Source organism: Sapajus apella, unplaced genomic scaffold (assembly GCF_009761245.1).
Source record: "Sapajus apella isolate SASKATOON/1434 unplaced genomic scaffold, GSC_monkey_1.0 scaffold168, whole genome shotgun sequence".
NCBI lineage: Eukaryota > Metazoa > Chordata > Mammalia > Primates > Cebidae > Sapajus > Sapajus apella.
The window spans coordinates 587,828-602,203 of NW_022437108.1; the positions used below are offsets into that span (position 1 = coordinate 587,828).

Here is a 14,376-nt window from a genome sequence, read left to right on the forward strand (position 1 = left end):
GGCCATCATGGTCATCATTTATAGAAATAGTTCTGACTACCACTGTGGCCTGTGCATATATACGAGCCCTAAGGTCCCCCGAGGGGTACTTTTTATAAGCATAGTCAAGGTTGTTAAAGCCAGAGGAAAACTAATATTCAATCCTTCCGCTATTTTATTACTCAATTTAATTTAGAAGTACTTTAGGACCTTGACCTACCTCAGTACGGTTCATCCATTGGTAGTAAATATTAATTGATGAATTGAGATTTGATGTCAGCTCTTCTCCATTTATGCATTTATTTTTTCATATTCTGCTTTTTAAATTGTATATATCATATCATTGCAATGATAAACCAGTTTTATGTTATAAAGCATTTTTTCTTAATGAGGTATAAATATCAGTTACAGTTAGTTTAGTTTCCTGTAGCAATGAAAGAACAAAGACTAAATCCAAAAACTCATCTAACCATACATATTATAATGTCCAGCATCTATACTAGGTATTGATAGTGTTTAATTTTTAATTCATATTATTGGTATGCCAGATCCTCTAAGTATACTACATAGGACTGCAAATTCCTTTCAGCACCTAAAAGGGCTATTGTGTTTATAATGCATATGTTTATAGCATTTTGTACATTTCAATGTGCATTCATATTGTTATATTTCCTTTATTCTCAGAACAACCCTGAGAAATAAATAAGCATTATCTTTTAGGTAAACCAAGGTTCAGGAAGATTGAATGTTTTGCCTACACAAAAATTCAGACCTCTAGATTTCTTGTTAATGTTCTATCTGATACTCTACAGAGAGCAGCAAAATGGTATATTATATCATAATAATAGATGTCAAACTACTATACAAATCTTTATTTGCATAGCACTTATAATTTTTTTTTAAAGACGGGGTTTCACCATGTTGGTGAGGCTGGTCTTGAACTCCCAACCTCAGATGATCTGCCCGCCTTGGCCTCCAAAATGCTTGGATTACAGGCGTGAGCCACTACGCCCGGCCACAATTTTTAAAATACCTTTTATATTATTTAAAATAAGATTAGAAAAGCAGAGTGCTTGTGTTATATGCTCTTGTACAGTAGATTCCTTTATTAGACTCATACATTCAGTAAATATATAAAGTACCTCTGTGTTCTAGGTACTGGATTGATTGCCAAAGTACAAAACCAGTCTCAGTTTTCAAGGAGATCAGGCCATCAAGACACTGTTGTCTTACCCAACAGATGTGGACAGTGTGATATAGGCCAAGCTTGCTGAGGGCACAGGAAAAATATTTTTGTTTCTCCTGTTTGAGGGGTAAATGTGTGACTGGCACTGCCCTTTTTACTGCCATGAACACAGAGGTAATGCCCATATCTACAGCAAACAGCTTTGAAGCAACAAATCAACACACTTTGTGACCAAAAAGATAGAAAGAGCTAGGCGCAGTGGCTCACACCTGTAATCCCAGCACTTTGGGAGGCTGAGGTGGGCAGATCACGAGGTCAGGAGTTCGAGACCAGCCTAACCAACATGGAGAAACCCCATCTCTATTTAAAAAGTACAAAAATTAGCTGGGTGGGGTGGTACGCGCCTGTAATCCCTCCTACTCAGGAGGCTGAGGTAGGAAAATCGCTTGAACCTGGGAGTTGTAGGTTGTGGTGAGCCAAGATCATGCCATTGCACTCCAGCCTGGGTGACAGAGCAAGACTCTGTCTCAAAAAAAAAAAAAAAAAAAAAAGAGCAAGCCTTGGACTTTATGACCCCCCTTCAGCCTCTTTACTAATCCCAGACTATCTACCTCTGAACATTTTGTGTTGGGGGAAATAAAGTAATGCCCTGGTTTTTTTACAGTCATACATAAATCAGAGTTTCAATTAATTGTAGACAAATGTTTTCTGTGTCTATATTTTTTACTTATAATGGAAATTGAGCATGTACTAGAGAATGATATAACGAATCCACATTACCTATTTATAATAGTAATCAATATTTAGCTAACCTTTTACATTCTTGAACATTCTCTCTTAGTAATTATAACTATGTTTAAGTATTCTATAATAAAAGTGTGTGAAAATACTGTGGAAGCACATGGAAGACAGTGACCAACGTGGCCAGAGTTGGAGGGTCTTCAAAGAGGCAGTAGCATTGGCAGAAGCTTTAAGGTCAAGTAGAGAATGGAAAGAGCATTTCTAGTTGGAGAACTAACATGTATAAAAGGGATTTAAAAAGCTTGGTATATCCAAAGAAGGGGAAAAAGATTACTGTGGCTGGAATATACAGATTGTCAGGTATGAGTGTCAGTATGTGAGTCTAAAAAGATGGCTTGGTGCCAGACCATGAATGGACATACATATCATATCAAGAAATTTGATGCTTATTACATAGGTACCAGGAAGTGAATAATATGATTATATTTTGGTTTTATTTTATTTATTTATTTTTTAAAATTTAATTTAATTTAATTTAATTTAGTTTTTTTGGGACAGAGTTTCATTCTGTCGCCAAGCTGGAGTACAGTGGCACAATCTCAGCACACTGCAACCTCTGCCTCCTGGGTTTAAGCAATTCTCCTGCCTCAGCCTCCTGTGTAGCTGGGACTACAGGCACACACCACTGTAAAAAATACAAAAATTTTTGTATTTTTAGCAGAGACGGGGTTTCACCACGTTAGCCAGGATGGTCTTGATTTCTTGATCTCTGGATCTGCCCACCTTGGCTTCCCAAGTGCTGGAATTATAGGTGTGAGCCCCCATGCCCAGCCTAGGTTTGGGTTTTTAAAAAAGAATAGTGACAGTAACATTTTTGGAGTATGGGATAAAGAGGGAAGTCAGTAAACTCTGCCAATGATTCGAGTAATTAGAAGGGCACTTGGTGGTAAGAATAGTGGTTTTAGGCAAGGGGAGATAAGTTTAAGAGATATTTCAGGGGAAGAACCCAACATGATTTGGTGCCTGGCTAGGATATGGAGAAGGGAGGTAGTCATAAAATGACTTGAGTAGATCTGATGATGCTAGGATTGAAGTCATATAGCAGAAGACAGGTCTGGAATAAGGGTATATGAAGAGCTTAGTGTTTTAAGTTTGAAGTGCTAATAGTTCATTCAGGTAGAATATTCATCGTGCCAAGTGGAAATACAGAACTGGACCACAAGAGAATCTCACACTAGGGAGTTCTATAACTTGCCTTTCCATGTGACATATGTCATATGTCACAAGTTCATATATATGACTCTCTGTCTGTCTCTCTCTATATATATATATATGTAAGTATGCACATACATACACATACATAGTTAATCCTCATTATTCACCAATTGCCTACTTGCAGATCAGCCTACTTTCTAAAATTTATTTGTAATCCCTAAATCAGTACTTGTGGAGCTTTTGTAATAATTTGCAGGCATGCTAGGAGTGGTAAAAAATTTGAGTCACCCAATGTACACATTCTCAGCTGTAATTGAACAAGGTGATACTCTGCCTTCTTGTTTTGGCTCTCCTACTATAAACAAGCATCTCTTTTGCAGTTTACTTAATGCCACATTTTTCACATTTCCTGTGCATTTTTTAGTAATTTTGCTTTTTTAAGCAAATGGCCACCAGTGTTGTGCCAAAGTGCTATGTAGTATTCCGAAGTGCACAAAAGCTGTGATATATCTATGCAAGAAATACGTGTGTTAGAAAAGCTTTTCTCAATCACGAGTTATGCTGTCAGCCATGATTTTAGTGTTAATGAGTAAATATATATTAAGTACAGTATCTTTAAACAGAAATACAGATAAAACAAGGTTATGTATTGGCTGGTTGATGAAAATGTTGTGACCAGAGGCTCCTAGAAACCTAACCCTCTTCTTCATTTGCTCTAGGAGCAATTGTTCAGTGTTCACTAATTCAGTATTTGTGGCAAATGAATAGACCATAATTACCACAGATAACAAGAATCAATGAGTGTGTGCATGTGTAGAAAATCTGCTGCTCAAAATAACCCTTATATTTTTACAGTGTAGGCATTAGTCCTAATTTATACTTGAAATTATGATCACGAGAAATATATAACTCTTCTTAGTGAAAAATAAATGCACACAAGATGAAAAGAGTTTGCTGTTTTAGATCAGATGGATGATTCCATATTCCTTAAGTCAGAAGGTGTTTCATAAAATGGAATATTGGAGAAGTACAGGTGAAAATGACTGACAGTATCTAAATGATCATCTGTAGCACACTTGAGCATAATAGGGTTGTCAGCATCATAGTGGTGGGCCGCCAATTTCTTTTATGGTTGATGGTATTCTCTTTAGCAAGCTTGCAACATTATCAGTGCCTGTTCTCTTAAAGAAATTTATTTTATCATAGTGTTTATGTGTGAGGAGATTTCATAATCGAAGACTAGTATGTGTGTGTAAATTCATATCTGTCAATTTGCTTGAATATGACAGCTCAAAAGCATTTTTTAACCTTTCATTCACGAATGTTGGTTCATATCAGTAGGGGTGTTTTAAAATGATAGGTATTATGTGAGAATGAGAATTACCCATACTTTCTGACATATCATCAGTGTTATGTTGAAAATTAACATTCAGCTTTACAGCTCACGTTTTACTGTCTGAAAACCTGAAAGCAGGGAATTGGCATTTACAAAGTCAAGGACAAGCTGACATTCAACCCCATGCACTGCCTATTACACTCCAAAGAGATTCTGTGCTTGTTAGCGTGTATCTGTTTTCTAATCACCTTCGTCCTTGGTATAGAAGATGTGCTTTGGTTATTGTCCTGTAGGGCTATATAGTTAAATGCTTAAATAAAAGTGATACAGACCTACATTTAGAGATTCTTCAGTTCAAAGCGGCTGATTTGTTTGTGCTGTTTATGTTTCTTACCTGATCTTCTGACTGATTCTGTGGTCTTCTAACTAAGGTATTAAGGTGAATGCTTTCTGTCTTTACCACAAACAGCAAATTTCACGTTATTAAGAGTAGTTATCCAGCCTGGGTAACAAGACACTATCTCTACAAAAAAAATAGAAAAAATTAGTCTGGCATGGTGATATGTACCTGTGGTACTAGCTACCAGAGAGGCTGAGGTGGGAGGATTGGTTGAGCCTGGGAGGTGAGGGCTGCAGTCAGTGATCGATGATCACACCACTGCACTCTAGCCTGGGAAACTAAGCGAGACTGTCTCAAAAAAAGATCACAGCACTGCACTCCAGCCTGAGCAACTAAGCAAGACTCTGTCTCAAAAAAAAAGAAAAAAAAAAAAAAAAAGCTAGACAAGGTGGCTTATGCCTGTAATCTCAGCACTTTGGGAGGCTGAGGCGGTTAGATCACTTGAGGTAAGGAGTTAGAGACTGGCCTGGCCAACATAGTGAAACCCCATCTCTACTAAAAATACAAAATTAGCCAGGTGCGGTGGCTCATGCCTGTAATTCCAACACTCTAGGAGGCCAAGGCGGCGTGGATCACTTGAGTTCAAGAGTTCGAGACCAGTCTGGCCAACATGGTGAAACTCCATCTCTTCTAAAAATACAAAAATTAGCTGGGCATGGTGGTGATCACCTATAATCCTAGCTACTCTGGAAGCTGAGGTAGGAGACTCGCTTGAACCTGGGAAACGGAGGCTGCAGTGAGCTAAGATCATGGACTACACTCCAGCCTGGGTGACAGAGTGAGACTCTATCTCAAAAAAACAAAGCAAAATTAGCTGGGCATGATACTGGATTCCTGTAATCCCAGCTACTTGGGAAGCTGAGGCAGGAGAATCACTTGAGCTTGGGAGGCAGAGTTTGCAGTGAGCTGAATTATGCCACTGCACTTCAGCCTGGGCAAAAGAATGAGACTTCGTCCAAAAAAAAAAAAAAAAAAGTAATTGTGATAGCATCTTTTCCTCCTTATTTTGGTAGATGACCGTAATATTCACTCTTCACATGGATATACCTCAAAGATTTATTCTTCTGCACTATGACTTCTGTATTAAAGTGGGGTTTGTTTGTTTTTTTTTTCCTTTTTGAGACGGAGTCTGACTCTGTCGCCCAGGCTGGAATGCAGTGGCACCATCTTGGTTCACTGTAACCTCCACCTCCTGGGTTCAAGGAATTCTCCCTGCGTCAGCCTCCTGAGTAGCCGGGATTACAGGAGCCGGCCACCATGCCCAGATTTTTGTATGTTTAGCAGAGACGGGGTTTCACCATATTGACCAGGCTGGTCTCAAACTCGTAACCCCAGGTGATCTGCCTGCCTCAGCCTACCAAAGTGCTGAGATTACAGGCATGAGCCACTGCACCAGGCCATATATCTAAGTTTAAGGATGGATGCTTTTTAATTATATGGCATTTAGAAAGCAAAATATTTGCAGCTGAAATCCTCTGTGAGTTGAACATCAAGCATATTATATTTTCACTTTCCCTGCTAATGCGAAGCAACCTAATATTCTAGTATTAAAGACTGTGTTATAAGATTAACCAGCCTTTGACCTTTTTGAAAGAGAGTCTTATGTTAACTTATTTCAATTTCAATAAACTATTATGCAATATAGAGATGTGTTATAATTTGAGAATTTTATGTAAAGTTCATCAGTAAGTGCTAAATTAAAGTGGGGATACCTTCTTATGCCTGAAGAATGCAGGGAAGTGACTAAAAGATGAAAACATTTCTCTAATGAATCTCTAATGGAGGTAGAGGGTAGTACCTAAATGTCAACTTTGCCATGCCATATGGCTTCAGAAAAAAATGTTTGAAGGTCTTTGGTGAATTAGTGGTTGTAGTATCTAACCCTCTTTAGAAGGATAGCTACATTTGTTAATTTATATTTGCTGTTTACTGCCCCTCCAAACCTTGCAATACATGTCTTCTTAGCCTCCTGTGAGTGTATTCATTTCCATCTCTGTTTTACTCATTCAAATGCTTTTATTTCCCCTCTTCAACAATCTGAACAATTACTCCTTGGATCCCCCAGGTTAAGACATTTTCTCCAAAGAGACTTACTAAAATTCATTAGTTTCCCTTCTCAGTGGTTTTATGTATATAAATTATCAGCTGCTTTGTCATTAGTTTGCTTAGTTTCATTAATATTCAGTTAAATATCTCCTGAGTGTTTGTTGCAATGATGTATGAGCTTGATGGTGTAGAGAAGTATGCTGTGGTTAGGGTTTCCAGAGAAAGTGAGCTTGTACCTGAATAAGTAAGAATTTCCCGTGTGTGGAAGGTAGGTAAAGATATACTGGCAAAGAGAACAGCATGAGAATACATGGGATTGACAAATAGTTCAGTATGGCTGTGGAGCAATAAAGTGGGGGATAGGAAATTAAGCTGAAGAGATAGAGATGAGGACTTCATATGTCATGCTTAGACATTTATTCTTTGAATAAGGGACTTTATTCTGTTAGTGCTGGGTTGCTATTGAAGACTTTGACATAATGAGGGTTTGATATATGATAGTGCTTGATGTAACAAAATTTTTATTTTAAACCAATTACGTTGGCAAAAGTATGTAAATAAATTTGAGGTAGGTTAAGAGTAGAGATGGGAAGATGAGTTAGTTTCCTCATTTGGTCATATTGAGAGATAACTTGGATGGAGTTGAAGAAATAGACTTGGAAAGTGTTTAAAGTAGAAATCAATAAGAATTGAAGATGACTAGTAAAATGTGAGATTACTGCCAGGCTTTTGGCTTGAGAAGTTAAGGGGCTGTTGTTCTGCGATGACAGGGACTTTTTTTTTTTTTTTTTTTTGAGACAGAGTTTCACTCTTGTCACCCAGGCTGGAGTGCAATGGCGTGATCTCGGCTCACCGCAACCTCCCGGGTTCAGGCAATTCTCCTGCCTCAGCCTCCCTAGCAGCTGGGACTACAGGCATGTGCCACCATGCCCAGCTAATTTTTTGTATTTTTAGTAGAGACGGGGTTTCACCATGTTGACCAGGATGGTCTCGATCTCTTGACCTCGTGATCCACCCGCCTCGGCCTCCCAAAGTGCTGGGATTACAGGCTTGAGCCACCGCGCCCGACCTGGATATTCTGAGTTTTTGCCTACAGTACCTTCAGTTGGAAACTTCCAACAAACAACTGGATATAGGAGTCAGAGGCTCAGGTGAAAGGCCAGGATTCCGGGTATTCATTTCTGTTCCTCCCAGTCCTGAGAGGAATACAGAAAATGTGAGTAGAGTGTGAAGAGGGCAAAACACTGAACCCTAGGAGGAAAGGGAAAAAGAGCAATGCAAAAAGAAAACTGGGAAGGAAAAAGCTCTATGTCTTTGCCTAATTACTCTTAAAAGAAGGACAAATTTATCCTTTTTGAATTGCCTTTTTTTTTTTTTTTTTTGAGACAGAGTCTCACTCTGTTGACAGGCACCAGGCTGGAGTGCAGCGGCACGATCTTGGCTCACTGCAACTTCCACCTCCCCAGTTCAAGTGATTCTCCTGCCTCAGCCTCCCAAGTAGCTGGGACTACCGGTGCACACCACCACGCCCAGCTAATTTTTGTATTTTTAGTAGATACGGGGTTTCACCATGTTGGCCAGTATGGTCTTGATCTCTTGAACTCATGATCCGCCCTCCTCGGCCTCCCAAAGTGCTGGGATTACAGGCTTGAGCCACCACACCCAGCCTTGAATCACTTTTTAAAACTAAGCATCCTTGAATAGTAGGGTATTATATAACGTTATATAGTACATAATAAATGTTTAAGTTTGCCACTTATTTTGTCCAGCTGGAAAATATTTCATTTACTTGGAAATAGTGTTTTTATATTTTATCAAATAGACAAATATTTTTTAATTCATATCATTTCATGAGCTGCTCTGTACTAGGCACTGTGAAGTCTCCCATTCTGGTTTTATTGTGAGAATTACTCTGACTCGAAGGCTGATTTACACTAAATTTTGCATAATCAGTCTTATGTGGATTAATATGGTAGTTGAACATCTCTCTCTTCTTGAGTACAGTGTGGCCTTATTTAATCTTTTTCATCTCTCTGGATCACTATTTCTTGATTTTTCTTCTAGCAGTGTGCATTAGATGATTCCTAAAATGCTTAAAGTTTTTAAATTCTACAAGTCTGTTTTTAAAAATTCAAGAGAGATTACCTTCAGTCTACCAACAGGTTTTAGAGATCCACAGGGTACATGACTGGGTTTCGTGACTCAACTAAAATTATATGCAAGATACAGACATGTATATATGTATTTATGAGGATAAAATTTATAGCTTCTTTTGGATTATCATAGTTTTATATAACTCACCACTCATCTTGTACCCAAAAGGTTAAGGAACCAGAAGTATTTTTGTATAATGTATTATAATAAACTACACTGCTTCATGCAACTCCTGAATGAAGTTATCTTTAACAGAGGTATTGCTATTATTTGAAAAGTAATTTTTTGAAGTAATGAACAAATTTATTTTAATGCAATATATGTTTACTTTTTGGCTACGTAAGCCTATAATGTTTCTGCTGTATTAACCAATTAAAACACCTCTTAGTTATTTTATAGCTTAAAAACAGGTTCATCAAATAGAATAATAAGAGTTTGATTCTGCCTTATAGTGAATTAAAGAATGCTTAGTTTTAAAGAATGATTCAAATGCCCTTCATTAATATACCTTCTCTACTTTGCATCTTCTAATAGGAAAAGGATACTGGAGATCCATTTGTAAGGAAAGAAAAGAAAGCAATGACATAATGCTCAGAGTTGGAGCCAGTTAAACCAGGTTTGTACTTTTTCTTTCCATAATGTAACATGTTTATTCAAGTCTTGAATCGCTTTTATTAATCTCCTGTCTTATTCCAGCAAAAATCCAATAATTTTAAACCTTGCCATAGTAGTATGGAGAAGACAAAGATGAATAAGACATGCCCTTTTCAAACTATTTGCAACTTAACTGTTAATATGAAAGACAAAATGATAAAGAGCTAGATAGCAATCTCATTTTAACCTGAAAAGTTTCGTGAGTTTTGGTAAATTGCTTGAGGTCAGAAGCTCTTAAAGAATTAAGGTGGGATTCAGACTCATATCTGTTGAATCCAAATCATATTTGCCTTCCATTGTGTCACAATATTCCCTGTTTTATTTAGGTTTAGTTGTTATGCAACTGCTGATTACTGAAGTAGAGGATGGAGATCATGTGTATTTCATTTAAGGAATTTACTTTCATTTAAGGAATTTATTTCATTTACTTTCTGATGAAGTAAAAATGGGGAGAGTGTTCTCTATTCCTCAAAAGTTTGGAAGATTAGAGACGGGAACTAACATTTGTAAGCACTTACTATGTACTAGACATTGTTGTAAGGACTTAATATGAACTAACTTATTTAATTTACGACAGCCAGGTAACATACTTGGTGTTATCACTCATCTTTAAAACAAAGAAATAAGTAAATTGCCCAAGATCACATAGCTAGTAAGTACCAAAAGCAGATTCAAAACCGTGTATTGGGAGAGGTTAGATAGGGTTTACGTCATGTCTGTTGATTTAAATTTTATTTATTTATGTATTTTCAGATGGAGTCTCGCTCTGTTCCCTAGGCTGGAATGCAGTGGCGCGATCTTGGCTCACTGCAACCTTCACCTCCTGGGTTCAAGCGATTCTCCTGCCTCAGCCTCCCCAGGACTACAGGCGTGTGCCACCACACCTGACTAATATTTTAGGGTTTTTTTTTTTTTTGAATTTTAGTAGGGACAGGGTTTCATCCTCTTAGCCAGGATGGTCTCGATCTCCTGACCTTGTGATCCGCCCGCCTCAGCCTCCCAAAGTGCTGGGATTACTGGCATGAGCTGCTGCACCTGGCCAACGTAAAATTTAATACCACACAAACCAAACGAATAGCTGGACAATTTAGTCTGAGCTGCTTTTGCTATTAAGCGTCATTTGTAAACATTCTGAATTCCACTATTAGCCGTTAAATCATCTCACCAAAATAATATTTATACATGACCCTATGAGATTTTAAATTCACAGAATAGTAAACAGCAACATATGACAGAAAGGACTTTGAGGTGGGGCTCAGATCTGGGTCCTTTCAATTCCCAACTTTGCTACTGACTCCTGTCCTCCACAAGTATCTTAACCTGTTTTCACACATTTTGTAAGATAAGAAGGTTGACTTCATTATTCCCTAAGTCCCTTACAACAATACAATTATATCCTATCAGTAGATTTTAAAAATGTGCTTCACATGTGACTAGCTAGGAATTTTTAGTTTCGAGTTAAGCCTTTAGAGATCACCGTATTGAATCCTCCCATATGACAGAGGAAGAGACTGAGACCCTCACATTTGTATGGCACTGTAAACATTTCAAAGCTCTTTTACATACGTTAATCTCATGTGAGCCTCATCACCGTACTCCTGTGGGTTAAATATTATTCTTTTCATTGTATACGTGACCAGATTGAATTGGTCATGCAGCTGGGCTAGACTAAGTGACTCTAATTCTCATCCAAAAGTTTATCATGTGTTCTTGCTTTAGTGGGACTAATTACATCCTTGGATGAAGTACTGTTGTGTGAGAAAGTGAGCATTCAGAGATTTATGAAAAAATCCAAGCAGGAGAAACAAACATTTTCTAGTATGAAAGTAGTGATGCTGCAGCTATATAAACAGCAGTAACAAAGAGGAAAGGAAGTAATAAAGTCTATGAGTTAATTTGATTTTGGTTTTCATTTATTCCTGGATTAGGAATAAGTATAATTGATTTTTAATATCCTGTGTTTATCAATACCATACTTTATCCTGATTAAATAATGCAAAGAGAAATCATACTTTATAGTAAAGTATTCATAAATTATAGGTGAACCCAGGAAAATTTCAAACAGTTAACTTAAAAGGATACTTTGAAAACAAATGAATAAATAAGCATGGGAAGCTTAACATAAAATTATTTAATTATTTCATTGCATTTATTGCAGTGAGTTTTCTTTTTTATTTCTACTTTGTAGTTGTAGAGCTCCAACTTTTTGTAACTTTTTAGTATTTTTTTAATTGGAAAGAGAACAATTTTAAAACTAGTATGTGGGTGTGAGCAGTTTTTCTTTTATAATTTTTTTCCCCAAATTCTTTCCTTTATAAAGAACCGACTTTCTAGGTTACATGATATGATGATGCTTTCTCTGCGTATATGAAAATTCGATCGTTAATAAAATCTCCAATTGTTATTATATATTTAAAAGTTTTTTTAAGATGATTAACTGCATGTATTCTATAGAACTAATAAAAGAAAGGAGGATCTCCCAGATGGTTCTAATCAAATAAGAAAAACAACAAAGGATGGAGCTGCTATACAACAAAATTTGAAAGCAACGTTACGAGATTTGACTTATTTTAGAGAAGAAAAGTGTATTATATCCTTCCTGAAGTCTGTTTTTCTTAAGAGTCCGTTTTAAGGTTCTCTTGCCCAGCTGCTGACGTTCTTTCCGTATTCCCCGCCCTACAGACCTCCACCTCTTATTGCATACCCATTCTCATGCCATCACAGATCCATGGAATTCAAAATGATATTTGATGCAGGTTTGAACAGAGCTAGTTTTTAATTCTCAGCTCTGTATATGACTTCAAAACATATGCAGAGGTTTCTTTCGGCCACTTTTTAATGGTGCTTTAAAGGAAAAGATGAAGAGGCCACTTCATACTAATTGATTTTTTGGTTTTGGTTTTGAGATAACTCAGGAGCTAGTTTCCTGGAAACTTCAAACTCCTAACACAAACAGTTTCATTAAATTGTACCTATTATATGATTGTCTCTTGCTAACCCAGACTGTAGTCAGTTTTAAGGATTTCCGTTAGTTTCTCATTGGCCCACTGTGACTTAGTGTTCATAAAAACGTTATGACATTTAACTGAGGGTTTAGAATTTTTCAAGATGACTGGGCTTTTTCCTGTGATTTGTGAGTTTCCCTTGTTTGACTTTAGGCTTAAAGAATTCTTGATCTAGAGTCAATTGCAAGCAAGCCAGACTTCCAGGCTGGTGTCCCGTTCATATTAAAACATTCCCTTTGTACACGTGTATAGCCTTGTGACTCAGAAGGCATGGTTTTAATACACAAAGCTTTTTAATTTTTAAACTATTTTAATAAATAACTTGCTGAAACAGTAACTTTTTTAAACAAGTCATGTTGACAAATTGGTTAGCATTAAATTAAGTGTTTTTCGTAGCTATTGATTATTTAGTATTAATGTAGATTTGTTTCTATATAGTCTGGTTTCTGTACCAGGATATTTTCTAAAAATGAAATAAGTTCTTAGACCTATGGACATTTGAGAAACTCTTTAATGTCATATTCAGTAAACCTCAGGATGGCAATAAGGGAAATGTGGAGCTGTTGACTTTATGTGTATATATATGTATGTGTATATTTGTGTGTGTGATCTAAACACCCAGGGAATAAAGTTGATTTATAGCTTCCTTCCTGACCAAGTTATTTTTTAAAGTTTAACACGGTGATAGAATTATATGGAAATATTGATTGGTTTTTTTCTTTTGCAGGTGTATGGCTACTTAACAATTAAATGATTAAATGTAGCTCAGGGCTTCGTTTTATTTCTTCATGTTATAGTTGAAAGAATTAAATGGGTTGATTCAGATTTTTAAAAAATAGAAATATAGGTAATAAAGGAGAATTGCAGAATCTGTTGGCCTGCATTTGTAAGATCAGTCTAACTTGAGTTGCCCGGTTATTTGTTATCAGAGAAAAATAGTACCAAGTATAAATATTCAAATAGTTATTGAATATTTCATTAGCATATATATGCCACCTTTTTTCCCTTAATTCTTAATGTGAGAAATTTGAATGATTTTCATAAATATTCAAAAATTACTCTGCTGTACAAAATTGAGAGTATTGTTGCAAAAGACAATAATTTGCTCTTGCGTCTTTTTATTTCTTTTAAAAAGAATCCAAAAAAATGTAAATGAAAACTTGCTAATTGCAATGAGGGTTTTTAATGAAGTTGTTAGATTTGATTCTTAAATTGTATGAACTTCTTCAATAGCTTTGCTCATTCTATATATAAACAGAACATTTTAATATAAGATTTGGCAGTATGAAATGTTGCTAGTCTGAAGCTCTCCTATCGGAGAAATTAAGGATTGCAGAAGATTTGGGGACTCCAGATTTTCTGTGTAGGGTTAAAAAAAAGTTTTTGATTATATTGAATGAATTAGGTAAAAATGGCTTGCTTTTCCTCCAGTAATATGAATACCATATGTCTTATAAAAATTAATAACAGTGGGCATCATTTGGCTAGCAGAAATGGCAGTTCACATACTTTTTTTTACAGCAAACTATAGACAACGTCTGATATGATAAAGGAAATAGAATTTTTTTTTTTTTCTTGAGACAGAGTCTCAGTCTGTTGCCCAGGCTGTAATGCAATGGTGAATCTCAGCTCACTGCAACCTTCACCTCCGGGGGTCAAG

General features: G+C 36.6%; 1 protein-coding gene across 3 annotated transcripts in view; it reads left to right on the plus strand.

Moving 5' to 3' along the window:
• Nucleotides 1-14,376, plus strand: part of PEAK1 (pseudopodium enriched atypical kinase 1) — a 293,556-nt gene that overhangs the window by 123,608 nt on the left and 155,572 nt on the right. For all 3 annotated transcript variants that reach the window (XM_032267330.1, XM_032267332.1, XM_032267331.1), the window contains one exon: nt 9,592-9,673. The gene's annotated coding sequence lies outside the window, so the exon portion shown is untranslated. The remainder of the gene's footprint in view (nt 1-9,591; nt 9,674-14,376) is intronic.